This window comes from Acomys russatus, chromosome 32, assembly GCF_903995435.1.
Source record: "Acomys russatus chromosome 32, mAcoRus1.1, whole genome shotgun sequence".
Taxonomy (NCBI): Eukaryota; Metazoa; Chordata; class Mammalia; order Rodentia; family Muridae; genus Acomys; species Acomys russatus.
Window position 1 is genome coordinate 27,364,349 of NC_067168.1, and position 19,000 is coordinate 27,383,348.

General features: G+C 37.5%; 1 protein-coding gene across 3 annotated transcripts in view; it reads left to right on the forward strand.

Annotated features, from left to right (window-relative positions):
* Stag1 (stromal antigen 1) overlaps positions 1–19,000 on the forward strand; it is a 312,401-nt gene that overhangs the window by 89,995 nt on the left and 203,406 nt on the right. The window lies entirely within an intron of this gene.

Consider the following 19,000-nt stretch of genomic DNA (forward strand, 5'->3'; position numbering starts at 1 on the left):
CCTTCATATTAATGTTTATAGGCTGTACCAGATTGCATTCTTGCCACCAACGAGCAATTGCGCCTCTTTCCCCCCATCCTTGCCAGCATTTGGTTTTTGGTTTGTAGCCATTTTCACTGGAGTAAGATAAAATCTCAAGATAATTTTAATTTGCAATTTTACCTGATAGCTAGGGATATTGAAAGTCTTAGTTCAGGTTTCTATTGCTGTGAAGAGACACCATGACCACAGCAATTCTTCTAAAGGAAACCAATTAATATGTATGTGTGAATATGAATGTGGATGCCTGTGGAGACCAAAGGTATTGGGTCCCCGGAGCTGGAATTACAGGCTCCTGATGTAGATGCTGGGAATTGAACTTAGGTGGCCTATAAGATTAGTACTTGTTTTGAACCACTCAGCCATTTCTCCAGCCCCTCCATGTCACATTGTTTAAATTGGATTTTTGTCTTCTTGATATTTAAATAAAGTTCTTTGTATGTTGTATAGTTGTATAGTTCTTTGTCAGATGTCTAGCTGGTAAAGATTTTTATTCATTCTGTAGGCTGCGTCTGCACTTAGAAAATAGTGTCCTTTGCTGTACTGAAGCTTTTAGTTTCATGAGGTCCCATTTATTAGTTGTTTAGCTGTATAGTTGGAATCTTGTTCAGAAAGCCCTTTTCTGTGCTACTGAATTCAAGTATGTTCTCTACTTTCTCTTTGAGATTCAGGGTTTGAGGTCTTATGTTGACATCCTTCATACACCTGGAGTGGAATTGTGTGCATGCTGACTAAATGCGTTTACTCATTAGATATATTGAGCTATTATCTTTGTTTTTGGTCTGTGCCTGGTTATTAGTATCAGGGTGGTAATGTCTTTGTAAATTTTGGAAATGTTCCTTTCACTTTTTTTTTTTTTTTTTTTTTTTTTTTTTTTTGTGAAATGATTTGAATAGTATTTGTGTTCTTCTTTGAAGGTCTTGTTGAAATGTTAACTGAATCCAACTGGCCTCTGGCTTTATTTAGATGTGAGATTTTTAATTTCTGTTTCTACTTCCTTGGATGCTGTGGTTCTATTTCAAGTGTTTATTTCATCGTGATTTAGCTTTGCTAAGCTGTACATCCAGAGATTCACTGTTCTTTTGGATTTTCCAGTTTTATGTACTACAGATTGTAGACATATGCACTTAGGATTCTCTGAATTTCCCCGATGTCTGTTGTAATGTCTTCCTTTCCATCTAATTTTATTATTTTGGATCTTCTCTTTCTTTTGGTTAATTTGACTAAAGAGTTGTTAATCTTATTAATCCTTTCAATAAACCAACTGTGTCATTGAGTTTTTGTATTTTTTTATTTTATTGATTTCAGACCTTATTTTGATCCTCTCATTCATTCATTCATTCATTCATTCATTCATTCAGACAGCATCTATCTCACAGTATAGTCCTGACTGGCCTGGCCCTCACAGAGAATCACCTGCCTCTGCCTCCTCAGTGCTGGGATTAAAGCTTGAGCTACCATATCAAGCCCAGTGTACCTAATCCTTCTGGTGTTTGCTCTCGTTTGTAGACCTCTAGTACTATGGATTTTCTTAGAACTGCCTTCATTGTGTCCCATAATTTTATTATTTTTTGTTTTCGTTTTCTTTTCAATTCTCTAACCTTTAAACTTCATCCTTGATCGCTTTGTCATTAAGTAGCATCTTGTTTAGTTTTCATAAGTTTGTGCACTTTCTGTAGTTTCTATTGCTCTTGATGCACAGCTTTATCCCATTATAGTCAGGTAGAACGCATGATCTCAATTTTTGTATAAGTGTTAAGTCTTTGTGGCTTAATGAGTGATCAGTTTTGGAGAAAATTCTGTAGGCTGTTGGGTCTATACTGTGTGTCAGAACATGGTCCAAGAATAAAGTCCTGTGAGGAGAATTTTGTGTGATTGTGAGAAAAACGCCAACAAAAAAGACAGGAATTTTATGCCCTGAGTTTCTTCAAACAAGGGACTGTTGTTGGAATGTGCTTTAGTCCTCCACAGTGCAGCAGATGAGCCTGTGCTTCCTACAGTTGTTGTTACTCATGTGCCTCTATGGAAACACGCTTTTGCCACATGCTGACTGGTGTGCGATTGTACAGTTCATTCATGTGACTCTTCTTAGCCTTCAAAGTAAAAATTGTCTATGCTCTGAATAAAATTGGTTACTTCATTAGGCCTTGATCCGCCTCATTTATTGCCTCCATTTTTTTCATGTCTTGGACCTGAAGAATATTAAACACACATACTAATCATTTTCTTAAATCCGCTGCTAATAGGATTGCTTTCTTGAATTTTTATCTGATTATTTTTAGTTTTAAATTTTTGTGTGTACATTCTATTTTGTGCTTTTTGTTTGAGGTGTATGTACTTGGTTGATATGCAGATATATTTATGTACTTGCCTGTTTGTGTGCACATTTTGGGGAGGTAGAGGATGATGGAATGTGAAGCCCAGAAGTTGACTTGGATATCTTTCCTTTGTAGTTCTCTACTTGTTTTTTATTTTTTGTTTGAGTTTTGGTGTTTTAGACAGGGTTTCTGTATGTATTCCTGGCTGTCCTGGAACGCACTCTGTAGACCATCCTGGAGTAGGTCTCCGAGGTAGGCCTGCCTCTGCCTGCTAAGTGCTAAGATCAAAGGTGTGCATCACCCTTCCTGGCTTACACCATTTATTTTTTTTGAGATAGGATCTCTCACTCTGAACCCTGAAGCTCAATAATTCATCTAAACTCTGAAGCAGTGAGCTGGAGTTACCTGCCCCTTTGTCATTGTACCTACCTTTTTTTTTTTTTTACTAAAGTGCTGGGTATCTAGACTCTCTTCATGTTTGCGTGGCAGATATTTTATCAAGGACGCTCACTGTCTTCCCAGCTCCCTTTTCTATGTTTTTGAGATAGTCACATGAAATCTAGGCAGGTCTGGAGCTCTTGGCTCTTCTCCCTCTGCTTCTCATGTGCCGGAATAAAAAGCACGTAACAGTAAACCTGGCTTCTTGGTTTCTTTTTCACACTATTTTTTCTTGGTATATATGAATGTTGTTGTATACTAGTTTCTAATTTAGTTGTAATTCTGTGTGTTGATTTGTATTTACAATGTCCTGTCACTTTTCTTGAGCTTTAGCAATCCTGTCAAGTTTTTGGTATAGTTCTGTGTGTGTGTGTGTGTGTGCGCGTGCGCGTGCGTGCACGCGCACCTTTCCCCCCCCACCCCCTCTCTCTTTGTGTGTGTGTGTGTGTGTGTGTATGCGTGCGCGCACGCGCACCTCTCCCCCCGCCCCCTCTCTCTTTGTGTGTGTGTGTGTGTAATTACTTGCTAATAGATAATTTTTTTTAAATTTGGATCATCTTTCTTTCTTTGTTGCTCTGACTAGGACTTGTCATATTATGTTGAATAACTCTGGGAAAAGTTAGCACACTTGTCTTATTCTAGACTTAGAGAAAGGGCTCTCAACTTTCCTGTTCAGCATGGTATCAGCTTGTGTGGCCTTTATTTATACTGAGGCACATTTTTTTTTTTCTATAAGTAACTGTTTGGGAATTATTTTCAGGAAATTTAGAATTTTTTCAAATGATTTCTATCTAACCATTAAAATGGTCCTATGTTTTTTATTTTTGATTTCGTATGTCAAGTTTATTGATTACTGTATAGCTTGCTTGATTCTAGGAATAATCCCCCCCCCCCCATATGGTTGGATTTGTGAAGCCATGTGCTCCTGGACTTTTTCATTGTTGAGAGATATATTTTAAAATTTTTGACTTAGTCAATTATATAGATTTATCCCTTTTCCCCCTAATAATTTATTTGTTTATTTTTTGTTTTTTAAGACATGGTTTCTCTGGAATTCGCTTTGTAGATCAGGCTGGCATTGAATTCAGAGATTCACCTGCCTCTGTGTCCTGAGTGCTGGGATTAAAGGAGGTGTGTGCGGCCACCACCCGGCATGATTAATTTATTTACTTACTATTATTTTGCTTTCCTGTTTTTGGGAACAGGTTCTTAAGGTAGTTTAGGCTGGCCTTGATCTTACTGTGTAATTGAGGATAATTTTGAACTCCTGATCTTGCTGCCTCCTAAGCCAGCAGTTATAGACTTGTGCCACCATTACATAGCATATTACCTGTTATTAGTTGATTGAAGTCTTTTACTTCTCTATGATTTGGTCGCGACATGTTTTACGTTTCTAGGAATTGAGTTGACTTTTTGAAAGCAGATAGCACCTCTTTGTGAGGAGCAGCACTGTTAACAAATATTTAGGTGTCATTTTAGGAAGCATAGCATAATAATCTGTATAATATGCTATTTTTATTATAGCATATGTCCCAAATTATTATTTTCATTACAGTACTCTTAATTTGCAATTGTCTTATGTTGTTGTTGTTATTATTATTATTATTATTAGTAGTAGTAGTAGTAGTAGTTCCTTATATTAATAGTTATAGCCATATTCACAGTTGTTGTGGGCTCTGTTATAATGCTTAAAATAAAATGAATCTTTCATTCAAGTGAGTTACACAAAAAATTTTATTTCCTGACATATTTAAAAATTATGTTTATTCTGTGTAACAGTATTATAGCCAAACATGTCTATACCTCAAAAAATTATTATGGTAGATTGCCAATGGCCACCAGTCTTTTGTGATTATGTTTTTGCTTGAGGATGTACTTGATTTGGTGCTGCTGGCTACTGACTTATTAAGGTAGCAGCTGCTAACTGTGTGAGTATTTTCAGTCATTTCTTAAGTTGACAAAGATGTTTGTCACATCAACTATTTTATGAATGACTTCTGTATTTTTAATGCTCAGGTTATCATTTGTACAAAAATTAAGAGTTCTTTGTTCACAGCTTATGTTTGTGGTGTGTGTGTGTTTGGGGGTGTGATGTGGGTATGGAGCATGGTGGAAACTAGAGGGAAATCTTGAGTGAGTTCTATCCTTCAACCGTTAGGTGGTTCTGGGGACTGTACTCAGGTTGCCAGGCTTGTTCTGCAAGGACCTTTCCCTTTTAGCATCTTAGCTTTTCTGTTTGCAGCAACTTCACTGGGAACTGGTTCCATCTCTAGAAACATCTTTGCCTATATTTAAGTGTCTTTTAATGGCATTATAGTAATTCAAACTTTCAGATTCTGCCAGTTGTTTATACCACACAATTCCTACTTCTAACTCTAGTTTTCTTTCTATGTCTGCCTCATATGTGACATTTTCCCTCTTGTAGCCTTTAATCCACCAAAGTTATTATGGAAAACAGATTTTTACCTAATTTAATACTTATGCTAATCTTAATATTTTGATCTAACACACACGATAAATGTTCTTTTCAGTTTACTTTGTCTGCATCTGGTAGCATGAATACTGTCTGTGGTAGTTTTGCTTCATTATTTTTAAAATTTTAAGATTGGGAAGCTAAAATATTTCCTGATTCATAGGTTGCTAGGTGAATGTTACTTTAGCATGCATGAAATTAATCTCATTTTACATCTCTGTCACAGCTCTACAATGACGGGTAATTGTCAGTGAGCAATACCAATTTGAAAGTAATCTTTCACTGTCCCCTGAATAGTAGATCTGAATTGTGGGCATAAAATACTCAGTAAAGCAGATTGTAAACAGATATGCTTTCATTCAGGCATTGCTCTCTATATAGATCACAACAGAATTGATTTAGTGTAATTCTGAGGGGCCTCATGATTTTTAGAATGCTAGTTAAACCTTGACTTGAACTTAGAGTCATCGTTTGTATCAGTTCTTAACAAGACAGTCTTTTCTTTAACCTTTGACTGTAAGTATCCTCTCTAGCTGTGAAAGTTCTACATGGCATCTTTAGTCTACAATACAAATCCTTTATTTACTGACTAAAGGATGGTTTAGTGGTTAAAACTGACACACAACTTTATGGGATTAGAGTCTCAAAATATGTAAATGTCAGGTAGCCTGCATGGCTTGCTTGTAAATTTTAGTTCCAGAAGACAGAGCTAGGGTATCTCCAGCTGTAAGGTGGCTAAAGCTACATCTACAAGGCCTGCGTTTGACTGAAAGAGACTCTGCTTCAGTGAACAAGGTAGAGAGGATGTTGGAATTTTAAGATGAAAAGAAAGAAGTGGCTGCTTGGTAGGGACAGGGTTATTTCAGAATAAACCTAAGTAAGGCTGTCATTTAAGAAGGTGAAGGAACAAACTTCTTTTACAGGTTAGGGTTGTTACGCTGGGACGGGACCTGAGTCCCAGTTCAGCTAGGTAGTGTTACTGGTTCAACGAGAATGTGCAGGGATCATATGAGTAGGGTTGACATCAGGAAATTAACTTTGGAGAAATGAAAACTGTTAGCCACAGGGAAGGGGCTTGCTGTTTGACAGCAGTGTTGTTCACTTGGAGGCTTGGGCATTTTGACCGGAATTGGGTTGCCCCCGAGTCTCAAAGGATAGTAATGCTCGTGTTCTGTCTAGCAGGATTCCTAAATTCTCAGCCCTTCATGCTCTCACAACTAATGGTCCTCTACTATATAGGCCCCTCCCCCTACAAACATAGATTTAGATACCTCATATATATACACCATAGGCTCTCATGAATACATGTGCACCTGTGTGCACGTGTGCACACACACAAATGGAAAAGTGGGAAAATCTATTGTTTAATATAACCACCTTTCCCCACCATTTTAGTTAGATTTTTTGAGATAACTTAGTGAAATTTCTTTTCAGCACCACTTCAACTTTGTACTTTTTTGTTATATGATGATGATGTCTTTTGTGTGTACTTGTATGTTTGTATGGGAATGGATGCACATATATGTGCAGATACATATGTGTTCACATGTATGTGGAAGCATGAGGTCAAATGTGGCTTCTCAGGTGACATCTCCCTTGTTTTTGGGGCAAGGTCTGTGACTTTGCCCTAGAACCTGCTGATTAATTTAAGCTGGAGGGCTGGCCAGCAAACCCCAGTGATGTTTCTGTTCCCACCTCCTTAGTCCTGAGACAAGCTCACACCGCCATCCTTACCTTTTAATACATACTTACTTACTTTATCTATCTATCTATCTATCTATCTATCTATCTATCTATCTATCTATCCAGGCCCCTCCCCCTCTCATCTATCTGTCTGTCTGTCTGTCTGTCTTATCTATCCAGTGTCTGTCTGTCTGTCTATTATCTATCTAAAAAACCGGAGATCTCCCCAGCCTGTAATTGATACCTTTCTTTAAACCTCCTTAACCAATCCTTGTTAGATTCAAACTTTGACTGCTCCTTGTCTTCATTTGAAGAGAGTTGGAGCCTTATTATGGATTAGGTTTTGTCTTAGTGGTCACTAAAACTTTCTTCATACCATCATTAATAACCATTTTTGCTCTTTTGATTTGTGTATATTCTTCATTGGTACTTTTCACTTCCTCAGAAACATATTATTTACATCCAATCTTAAACTCTTTGGTGCAAGAGGCTTACCTTTTTGCCTTTCTCAGTTTTTTGACATATCTTTTACTGGACATAATCATTTAGAACTTTTAATTTGATTAGAGGGCACATTCCAATAATCTAAGCACTCAAGAGGCAGATCTCAGTGTTCAAATCCAGCCTGCTTTATATCATGAGTTCCAGACCAGTCATAGCTGCACAGTGAAACGTTGCCCTTAAAAAATTAAATAATTAAATAAAATAAGCAACTCCTTGCCATCTATAAGGAGAAAAGAAATCCTTGATTTTAAATAAAGGACTTAGTCTTCTTAGGTTGGTGTAGGATTGTTAACTGCCTTAATTTTAGTATTATTACATCTCAGGAAATAATGGTCTTTTTACAGAGAAGACAAAGGGTGATGCAACTTGGTCATTTTTCAGGTTTATAGTTCATAGTATGCTAAAATAATAACAGTACCAATGGCAAAATAAATATAATGATAAAAATTAAAAAGTTTTGAAAAATTGTACTTTTAATATGTGTTTAAGAGACACAAGCAAATAAGTATATGGTATTACAAAATGATACCAATAGGCTTTCTCAACTAACAACTGCCACATTATTGTTTTGTATCTGAAATGTAATAAAATATCTGTTACCTCTAAACAGACACATGATGTGGTAAAATTATTATAACATTGTGATTTGACACATCATATCTGACTATAACCATCATCACTGTCTTTGTGATCCAGGTTCAGTCTTGGGCTGACATTACTCACATGTATGTCTATAAATGGCTCGTTTTATGTCAACTTGATACAAGCTAAAGTCATCAGAGAGGAAGGAACATCAATTGAGAAAATACCTTCATATGACCAAGCATATAAGACACTTTCTTAATTAGTGATTGGGAGAGGGCACAGCCCACTGTGGGGTGTGCTATTCCTTGGCTGGTGGTCCTGGGTTCTATAAGAAAGCAGGCTGAGCAAGCCACGATGAGCAAGCCAGTAAGCATCACCCCTCCACTGGCCTTTGCATCAGCTCCTGCATTCAGGATCCTGCCCTGTTTGACATCCTATCTAGATGTCCTTCAGTGATGAGCAGCAATGTGGAAGTATAGGTTGAATAAACCCTTTCCTCCCCTACTTAGTTTTTGGTCATGCTGTTCACAGCAATAGAAACCCTAACTAAGACATTGTCTCAGGAAAATAAACCTCAGCTTTCCTTCTGGACTACACATTCATATCCAGATGTCTGTGAAAGTCTTCATTTAAATATATTTTATGGACCACAGATTTTTCAAAAATGAAATTGCTGAGCTTATCTGCTGCTTAACACTTTTGTGCAGTCAGGTTCTCTCTGTAATCTGTTGCTCAGGGAATAAGAATTACCACCCTTAGTTTTCTTTTGCAGCTAGTATCCAGTCCCTTCACTAATGTATTTAAAAATGGTTTGCAAGTCTTAAGCTACAAACTATCATTATTATGCTTTTACTCATACTTAGGAGGCTTGCTGATTACTCGGGGCTATTTCAGAATGTTTACTGATTTTTGTTGGTTATGTTTGTACCCAGTATCTGCATGGCTTCCATTCTTCTTAGAATTCTTGCTTATGTCATTCTTTTTCATCTATACCTTTCCTAAGATTGGCATTTGGTAGTACAAATCCTTCCTCATTTTTTTATTTCCTTTCTCTTAATTCTCATTTAACATAGTCTAGTCATCTCTTTCTGGGGATACCTATTCTAAGTGCTCCAGGTCTACCAAATCTCTTAATGCTTAACTGTTTTTTATATAAAGTGTTACAATTTTTGCATACATCCTCCTAAATATTTTATAAGACTCACAGATCATAAAACTTAGAATAGTATAACTACTATATAGATAATATATTGTTTTGTTAGTGAATAATGGCAAAGAAACAATATCTCTGTCTCACTGTGTCTATGTGTTCAGCACAGGTTCAGCCAGGTAGATACTTTTTCTGTTGACTGAATTTTATTTTTAGGAGGTTCTCAGTAAATGTTTATTGAGTGAATGGGCACTATCTTTAGCAAATCATCCTTATTAATATTTAAAAGTTATTTTGAAATAATTTCAGACACTGAAGGTTTTAATAATTTTACAAATAATTTCTGTGATGCCATCGTGGAGATTGTCCAGATGTTATAAACTTTAGTACATTTGTTTCACGATACTTTTTTGTACTTGTGCATTCTTTTTCTGTGTACACCTTACGAAAATACATAGTCTATATAGTATATCAATCATACTTTGAATAACATTATATATACACACACGTGGTATACCTTTTGTCTCTTGAACTGTTTTAGAATAAGTTGCAAATGATGCCAATTTAGGTGAGTTTTTTTGGGTTCTTTTTTGTTTTGTTTTGTTTGTTTTTGAGACACAGTATCTCTGTAGAGCCCTGGCTATGTAGACAAGGGTGGCCTTGAACTCAGAGAGATCAACCTGCCAAGTCATGAGATTAAAGGCATGCGGCACTATACTCGGCTGCAAATTTACTTCTCATACTTTACTGGGTGTATGTTTGAAATGAAGGACATGGCGGAAATATGAAAATCTAGAAACTAATTGTCTTAGGGTTTCCATTGCTTTGAAGAGACACCATGACAACTTTTTAAAATTATTTTTTAACACATTTATATCATTACACATAAATAAAATAAAATACATACAGCAGGAAGAACCATGAAACAATCAGGAATTATACAAATGTTACATTCATAGTGATTTGGCTATTTGTATTTGGCAAACTTGAAGTAAACATCTTTCCTATCTTGTTGAGTCTAAAATTATGAATGAAAATCAGTATCTATCATATCTCATCTCCATTAACTTAAAACATCTATCTAGACATAAAAACATCTTAACCCCTAACCACCTAAGCTTAATTGTAAGACTAAACAAACTTTCTGGTCTTCAACTCCATCAGAGACTTGAGAAGGAATAAAACTTAATTACCTAAGTGAACCGGTAGTGCAGGTTAATAGCTTCCAAAATGAAAGAATGACAGAGACAGTTTACTGCCTGAGCAGTCTGGAGCATCATCTTCAGCCTTCTGGCCCAATATACCTGACTGACATATTTGTGAGGTAGGAACTATTTAGGACTTGCTAACTGTGTCTTGGCAGAGTTTGGCCGTTGACTCTGCCTGCATCCAAGCTTGCTCATTTTTAGCCAGAATTCTGTCTGGACCATGACAACTCTTAAACAGAAAAACATTTAATTGGGGCTGGATTACAATTTCAGAGGCTTAGCCCATTACTGTCATGGTGTCATGCAGCAGACATGGTGTTGGAGAAGGAGCTGAACGTTCCATATGATGTGCCAGCAGCAGAGGTGACTCTGTGCATGGCATGGGTGTAGCTTTAGTTATGACATCTTAAAGCCTGCTCCCACAGTGACACACTTCCTTCCACAAGGCTACGGTGCCTAGTAGTGCCACTTCCTATTGGCCAAAATTTAAACACATGAGTCTATGGGGGCCATTCCTCTTTAGACCACCATAATAACATTAGTATAATTATGACCTCACTTCTTCTATGCCTTGTTCATGTATTTTCAACGTTATTGAATTCATTATTGTCATAGGCTAGTAGGAGATATAAATTTTAAAATACTATTTATATCTTAAACTTTTTTTTTTTAATTTTTATTTATTTATTATTTATACAGTACTCTGCCCTTATGTACACCTGCAGGCCAGACCTCATTCTAGATGGCTGTGAGCCACCATGTGGTTGCTGGGAATTGAACTCATGACCTTTGGAAGAGCAGTCAGTGCTCTTACCCCCTGAGCCATCTCTCCAGCCCTATCTTAAACTTTTAAAGATACTTACAGAATGGTAAATGTAAAGAGATAAATAATATTAAATTAATACAATTTTATTAATAAAAATTGTACCTTGTAAATTGTGTGATTTTTCTACCTATCTTTCTCCCTTTCATTTTATTATTGTTAATGCTACCAGGATGATCTTATTTTACTTGCTCCAAAAGCAAGCAGTGACCTTGCATTCTAATACTTTATTGTGTATCCTGATTCTAACAAGTTACACATATCAGTTTGAAGGTAAAAGTGTGCTGTTCCTTTCATGCTGGCCTCAAATTATCAGCAATCCTTCTGTGTTCGCCTTCTCAAAGCTGGACTCACAGATGAGCGTCGGCACATTGTCTATCCATATCTGACTTCCGTTTGCTAACTTTTCTCTTCTTGAGCCCTCTTTCTAAAATGTAGTTAGACCATTCTTCATAATACTAATAGACTGATTTATAAATCAACAGGGGAATAACATGCAGCATATTTTCTGTGAAACTTTCCCCCATTCCTATTGTCAGTCTTCCCTCTTTTAGAAGCCCTTCCAGAATTTATTTGAAAACAAATTTCAATAGAAGGTAAATACATTAAAGCTAGATTTTTTGTTGTATATGTAGCTATATGTAACTACACACTGTACACACAGCACACAAGCACGAGTGCGCGTGCTTTGTTGTCTGTGTAGCTATATGTAACTATACACTGTACACACAGCACACAAGCACGAGTGCGCGTGCTTTGTTGTCTGTGTAGCTATATGTAACTACACACTGTACACACAGCACACAAGCACGAGTGCGCGTGCTTTGTTGTCTGTGCAGCTATATGTAACTACACACTGTACACACAGCACACAAGCACGAGTGCGCGTGCTTTGCTGTCTGTGCAGCTATATATAACTATACACTGTACACACAGCACACAAGCACGAGTGCGCGTGCTTTGCTGTCTGTGCAGCTATATATAACTACACACTGTACACACACACACAAGCACGAGTGCGCGTGCTTTGCTGTCTGTGCAGCTATATATAACTACACACTGTACACACACACACAAGCACGAGTGCGCGTGCTTTGCTGTCTGTGCAGCTATATATAACTACACACTGTACACACAGCACACAAGCACGAGTGCGCGTGCTTTGTTGTCTGTGCAGCTATATATAACTACACACTGTACACACAGCACACAAGCACGAGTGCGCGTGCTTTGTTGTCTGTGTAGCTATATGTAACTACACACTGTACACACACACACAAGCACGAGTGCGCGTGCTTTGTTGTCTGTGCAGCTATATATAACTACACACTGTACACACACACACAAGCACGAGTGCGCGTGCTTTGTTGTGTATGTAGCTATATATAACTATACACTGTACACACAGCACACAAGCACGAGTGCGCGTGCTTTGTTGTGTATGTAGCTATATATAACCACACACTGTACACACAGCACACAAGCACGAGTGCGCGTGCTTTGCTGTCTGTGCAGCTATATATAACTACACACTGTACACACACACACAAGCACGAGTGCGCGTGCTTTGTTGTGTATGTAGCTATATATAACCACACACTGTACACACAGCACACAAGCACGAGTGCGCGTGCTTTGCTGTCTGTGCAGCTATATATAACTACACACTGTACACACAGCACACAAGCACGAGTGCGCGTGCTTTGCTGTCTGTGCAGCTATATATAACTACACACTGTACACACACACACAAGCACGAGTGCGCGTGCTTTGCTGTCTGTGTAGCTATATATAACTACACACTGTACACACAGCACACAAGCACGAGTGCGCGTGCTTTGTTGTGTATGTAGCTATATATAACTACACACTGTACACACAGCACACAAGCACGAGTGCGCGTGCTTTGGAGACCCAGGATTTTTTGTTTGCTGTTTTTGTTTTTCTTTTTCCTTTTTCGGAGCATTGTCTGTTCTTAAACTTACGATCCTGCTGCCTCTACCTGGGAGTGCCTGGATTAGTTTACATTCTTTATAGAATTGAAACTGTGTATATTTCTCTTTATCTTTTTATTGTATCTAATTACATATGTATATGTAAAGATTTTGCCGCTTTCTCTCCTCTGTCTCTGTCTCTCTCTGGGGTACCCCCCGCCCTTTTCCTTCTGCCCCATGCTCATTTAATAAACCTCATATTAAAAAAAAGATTGTGTGTTAAGCTACCCTAAAATATGTTACCATATATTAGTTGTTATTGAATCACAACTATTTTCACACTCAAAGTTTATGTAAACTTGAGTGAGTAGAGTGTAAGGATAAAGACTACTTTATGTAGCTCTGTGAACTGTAGATATTTCTCTTATTCTGTTATTTATTAAGGATGAAGTACAGGGTTTATTTTTTAATCTTTGTATTAATTATCCTTCATATTGCTGTGACCAGATAGTTAAACCGGGGAAGGAAGGGCTGGTTCATTTTGGTTCACAGTTTAAAGGGAGGAGCAAGTACAGGAAGTGGCTGCTGCCTTGTATCTTACCACAGGAAGCCGAGAGGTGTCTTGGTAAGTATCTGCCTGTGTCTCCTTCTCTCAGTACCTCTCTTTCCCAGTCTCTCTTCATCTCCTTCTTCCTCCTTCTGTGTGTACACATGAAACTGTTGAGATTAGCAAAATTGTAATAGAATTTTGAAAAAGTACACCTTAATGCGCTGTTTACCACCGTTTGTGGTGGTAGGTGTCGGATCACCTTTTTCACTTATTTGGTGCATAATATTAAAAGCTATGGTGAATAAACAATGATGTATTTAATGAATAAGAAAATCTTTCTAATAACATATCTTGTATATTGATTTCTTCAGGTAACATTGGCAACTGAAATGATCACAGATGTTTCTGGACTCTAAATCTTTTTAGAGACAACTTTAAAATTTAAAGTAGCAGTAAAAGTGTTTTTTTTTATTTTATCCATTCGCAGAATCCTTTGAGTAAGGAAAATAACATGTAGACATTTTTAATTTGCTCGCCTATGTGTATGTTTTTAAAGAACTCTCATAAAGAAAATAATTTAAATCTTTCAAAACTATAATTAAAAGATGTTGTGGATAGGCTGGTAAGGTTGCTCAATGGGGTAAAGGCCCTTGCTATGGCCAAACCTGAGATCTTCAGTTCAAAATCTGGGACTCACAAGGCGGGAAGAGAAAACCAACTCCTGCCTGTTGCCTTCTTACCTCCATATGTATTCTACACATTAGCACATTAAGTAAATTCAGAACTTTAAAACAATGTTTTTGAGGATGGTTAGCTGTCAGCTGTAGTGAAGAGCTAGCTCACTGTTGAGGTCAGGAGGTCAGACACAGGAAGTCTCAAATTTCCTAAGGATTTATTTATAAATTATTTTGCAAAAACACTTTTCAATTTACAAAATTTGGACAAGAAATTTGCAAAATCAGCTTAAGAAAGTTATTGTTAAGGGCTGTTTTGTTGTTGTCAGGGTGGCAGCAGCTGCTGTTGGTTTTATCACTATTGAACTGCTGCAACTCTCTTAGCACTCACCTTTGCCAGCACTAACAAGCCAGGAGAGCGGTAGAGCAGTGTCCCTTGGTGTCTACTGTCTATGCTTTTGTAGGCTCTCCTTCTGGTTTTGCCTTGCATGTCGTGGCTCAGCCTTTTCCATTTGTCAGGACAGTCTGTTTTGTGGTCACTACTGCTTCTTTTTATCTATTACTAGTTAGCAGCGAAAATTAGCAAGCCAATCTGAGCAAAAGAATATGTCTCCCATCCAGCTCGTAGGTGTGCCACATAGCTTGCGTCTATAGTGAGAAATCAGAAATTTAAAATAACTAGGCTTTCAGGTTACCAAAGGATTGTGGGATTGTGTTTATACTAGTTAGGGTACTGCCTTTTTTTTTTTTTTTTTTTTTTTTTTTTTTTTTTTTTTAACTTTTACCTGTAACAGTGGTCTCTGCTAGGATACTAGGCAAAAGTACTGCTCCTCTGTCTAGAATAGAAAAGGCTGCAGTATATTCTGGAGTTTTCTGTGACTTGTGGTGATAAGAAGGTCCTGTGTAGACTGAAATGTAATGTAATGGGCAACCCTTTTAGAACAATGGTTCTCAACCTATTGGTTGCAACCTCTTTGGAGGTTAAATTCATAGGGTCACCTAAAACCATCAGACAACATAGATATTTACATTATATTTCATAACAGTACCAAAATTGCAGTTATGAAGTAGCAACAAAAAGAATTTTATGCTTGGGAGGGTCACTACAGCATGAGGAACTATATTAAAGGGTGCCTGGGGGGTACTACACCTTGTGTGGCTAGGGGCTCATTACAGCATGAGGAACTGTATAAAAGAGTCTTAGCATTAGGAAGGTGGAGAGTCACTGCTTTAGGAGCTGGAGCTATGTTGCAGCAGCAGTTGTCCAGGTACTTCCTAGAAACAGAAGGGAGCCTTGCTGGGTATTTGACATACTTTTGTTCAAGCAGCAGGTTACCAGAGAAGAGGCCAATAGCTTCTATTTAGGAGAATCTATAGCCTTGTCCCTATATTATGCTTACTTACAGGACAATTAATTAACCTTAGAACTTAAAAAAAAAAAAAAAAAGAAAAGAAAGAAACTTTTTAAAAGCACTTTGAACAATGTTCAACTCTACTCCAGTGCCCCAGGCGGAGTTGGGTTCATTTGTTTATTTCATTAAATTAAAAGAAATTAAGATATTATTCCAGATTGAACTAAGGGGAATGACAACTAAATATAGTTGACCTCAGTTTGGATCATTTACCATAAAAATGTTTTGGGTACAGGTGGGTGGATGGGTGGGTCTATCTCTGTGACCTTCACAGGCCGCAGACGGATGAGCTGCAGGAGGCATGAAGGCAGTTTGGCACAACATAATTCAGTAGCCAGTGCTGGATCAAACTTCAGGAATCTGACCCACATCGGTTTGTGTTAGGCTTATTTAAACATTACACAGATTGGTGAAAACTGTTCTTGTGATGAGTGACCCAGTCTCGCACACACAATAAGCATTCCTAAATCTCTTTGAAGAACAAAGCTTAATTTAAGTTTAGCTTAGTTTAAAGCTAAATAAAGATCAGACATAACTATATCGAAACTTTCTGTAAAGCGCATGTAATACTTTCAGTAAAGATGGGTTCTAAAGATTGAGAAAAACAAGTTTACAAGACTAGGTCCAGAGAAGTGTCTGGTGGCAGATTGTATGAACTGTGGTAAGGTCACCAGATCAGAAGGCACATCTGCTTCAACCTTCTGGGGAGAAAACAGGTTGTGCACTCCTTCCCTTGGAGGAGCTACCCTGGGTACTTAGCATTCTAGGTTCCCCAGTACAAGTCTGTGAGCAGACAGACTCACGTGCCCTCTACAAACGTTAGGATACGTATAGGCACTTTCTTGAAACCTGTGGATTAGATAGAAGAATTTAACATTAACTACCTAGTTTTGTTAGTTGTACATGGTATATATAGAGGGATCTGTTTACTTAGGGGTTCTAATTTTGCAATTTACTCTCAAATGAGTCGTAGATGTGGGTGATGGATGGAGAGCAAGCAAACAAATGTTAGAATATTGAAAACTGGCAAATTTCAATAAAGTGTATGTAGCAGTTTTCATAATATTCTTTCAGCTTTTATATAAATTTGAGATTTGTTTCAAGATGAAAAATTCAATATGAAATTTGGGAATAAATTGTTTAACAGTCTCTGTAGTACACTGCCTCATCTGAAAGCAAAAATGAAGTATTTGACACATTTTAAAGCATTAAGGTGGTGAACTATTCTTGTCACCAGGTGTATGTAGTGCATGTGGGAAATGAAGCATTGTCCTCTCCAGAGTCCTGACCACCTGCACTGAAACTGAAAGTTCATGAGAAGCAGTTCTATCCATTTTAGCATGACATCATTCTTCCAGTGCCTAGAGCACTGCAGAAGAGATCGAATAGCCTGTATGGATCTATAAATCACTCCTGTATGGTTACCTCATTTATGGTCAAAACATCATTTTGGTTCAGCAAGAGAAAGAATAGTATTTTATATGCTCAGCAGTACTTTTTCTGTATTAAAGAATAAAAATTCTAAACTTTATATCTAATTTGTTGTTTTCTTTCATAATTCTGTTTAATATCTAAATTTCCCATTTAAGGTTACTATAGATTTCTCATTTGTTTACTGCTATTATATATATTAATAGTAAAAATAATGTTTCAGATGTCTGCATAAATAACATAATTGATAACATATTTCTATATATCTTAAGTATATTTGGAAAGATAATAAGGAATTAGTTATTGCTTCTTAAGAATGGACGTTGGTGACTGTGATATTGCTTAGGAGAACTTTAAAACTGTGAAGTTGACAAAGCTCCATCTTGTAGAGAAGATGGACCTTCTCCCTGCACTATGCTGTGTAGTGTTCCTACAGTACCCTTTGTTTGTAAAGGCTAATACAGCAGCAGATAGCAATGGACTAATGTTTACAGGGGCCAGCTGTAGCACTAGAAAGCAAGACAAATAAGAATCGATTTGGAGTCAACAGGCAGAAAATTGGTCATCAGAACAGGGCTGTAATGAAAATAAATTACTCAAATACATATAATGATTGAAAAAAATGCTGAACCAAGACCTCTGATTAACTCCACTTGGCAGTGAATATAGTATAGAAGACATATCTGCAAAGGTTAGAAAATGTGTGACGTTTTAAAACTTTAGGTAACTTTTAACTACATAGTAAGTTTGAGGTTAGCCTAGGCTACTCAAGATTATTTCTTAGAAAAAAAATAAATAACTGGGGGTAGGAGATAGTATTCTAAATTAATGTTGGTTAGTTTGATGTAGAAGTAACCATGTAGCTGGTTGATGTATAAACGAATGAAATTGTGGATGATTTGGATAAAGTAAATGCAAAAATTTTTTTCTCATGTTACCCCTGGTTTTAAGATATGGTGGTAGCTAGTATTAATGTTGGGAACCTGGTGCGCTGTGGATATATCTCAGTTGGCAGAATGTCTGCCTGACATGCACAAAGCCATGGGTTCTGTCCCTGCACTGCATAAACAGCATAATGGTGCGTGCTCATAATACCAGCGCTTGGGCGATAGAAGGATTTGGAGTTCAGAGGTTTGTTTTGTTTTCAGCTACCTAGTGAGTTTGAGGTTAGACTGGGCTAAATGAGAGGCTGGTATGGTGGCCCCAGCACTCCAGTGGCAGAGGGAGGTGGATCTCTGTAAGTTCGAGGCCAGTTGGTCTATAAAGTGAGTCGAGCACAGCCTGGCCTACACAGAGAAACCCTGTCTCAAAAATGAGAGGGAGAGAGAGAGAGAGAGAGAGAGAGAGAGAGAGAGAGAGAGAGAGGGAGAGAGAGAGAGAGAGAGAGAGAGAGAGAGAGAGAGAAAGAGGAGGAAGAGGAGGAAGAGGAGAGAGGGAGAGGAGGAGGAGGAGGGAGGGAGGGAGGGAGGAGGAGGAGGGATGACAGAGATAATATCTTGAAGAAACAAAAGAGAGAAATAACTAGGGTAGGAGGGTAGTGGTAATTAGATAATTTAGGCTGCATGAGAATAGAATATTTTGCATTGCTGTATCCTCAGTATCTTGAACAGGTCCAAGAATGCCTGCTGAATATTTGTTCAAAAAGTAAAAAAAAATTATTTTGAGTGATTGAGCAGAAAAAGAAATTGGAAATACAGAATTTCCCAGCAATGTTTAAATGAACTAGGATTCTCAGAATATAGGAGAGAATGTTGAGGAAGATATAAAGATGGCGGTGT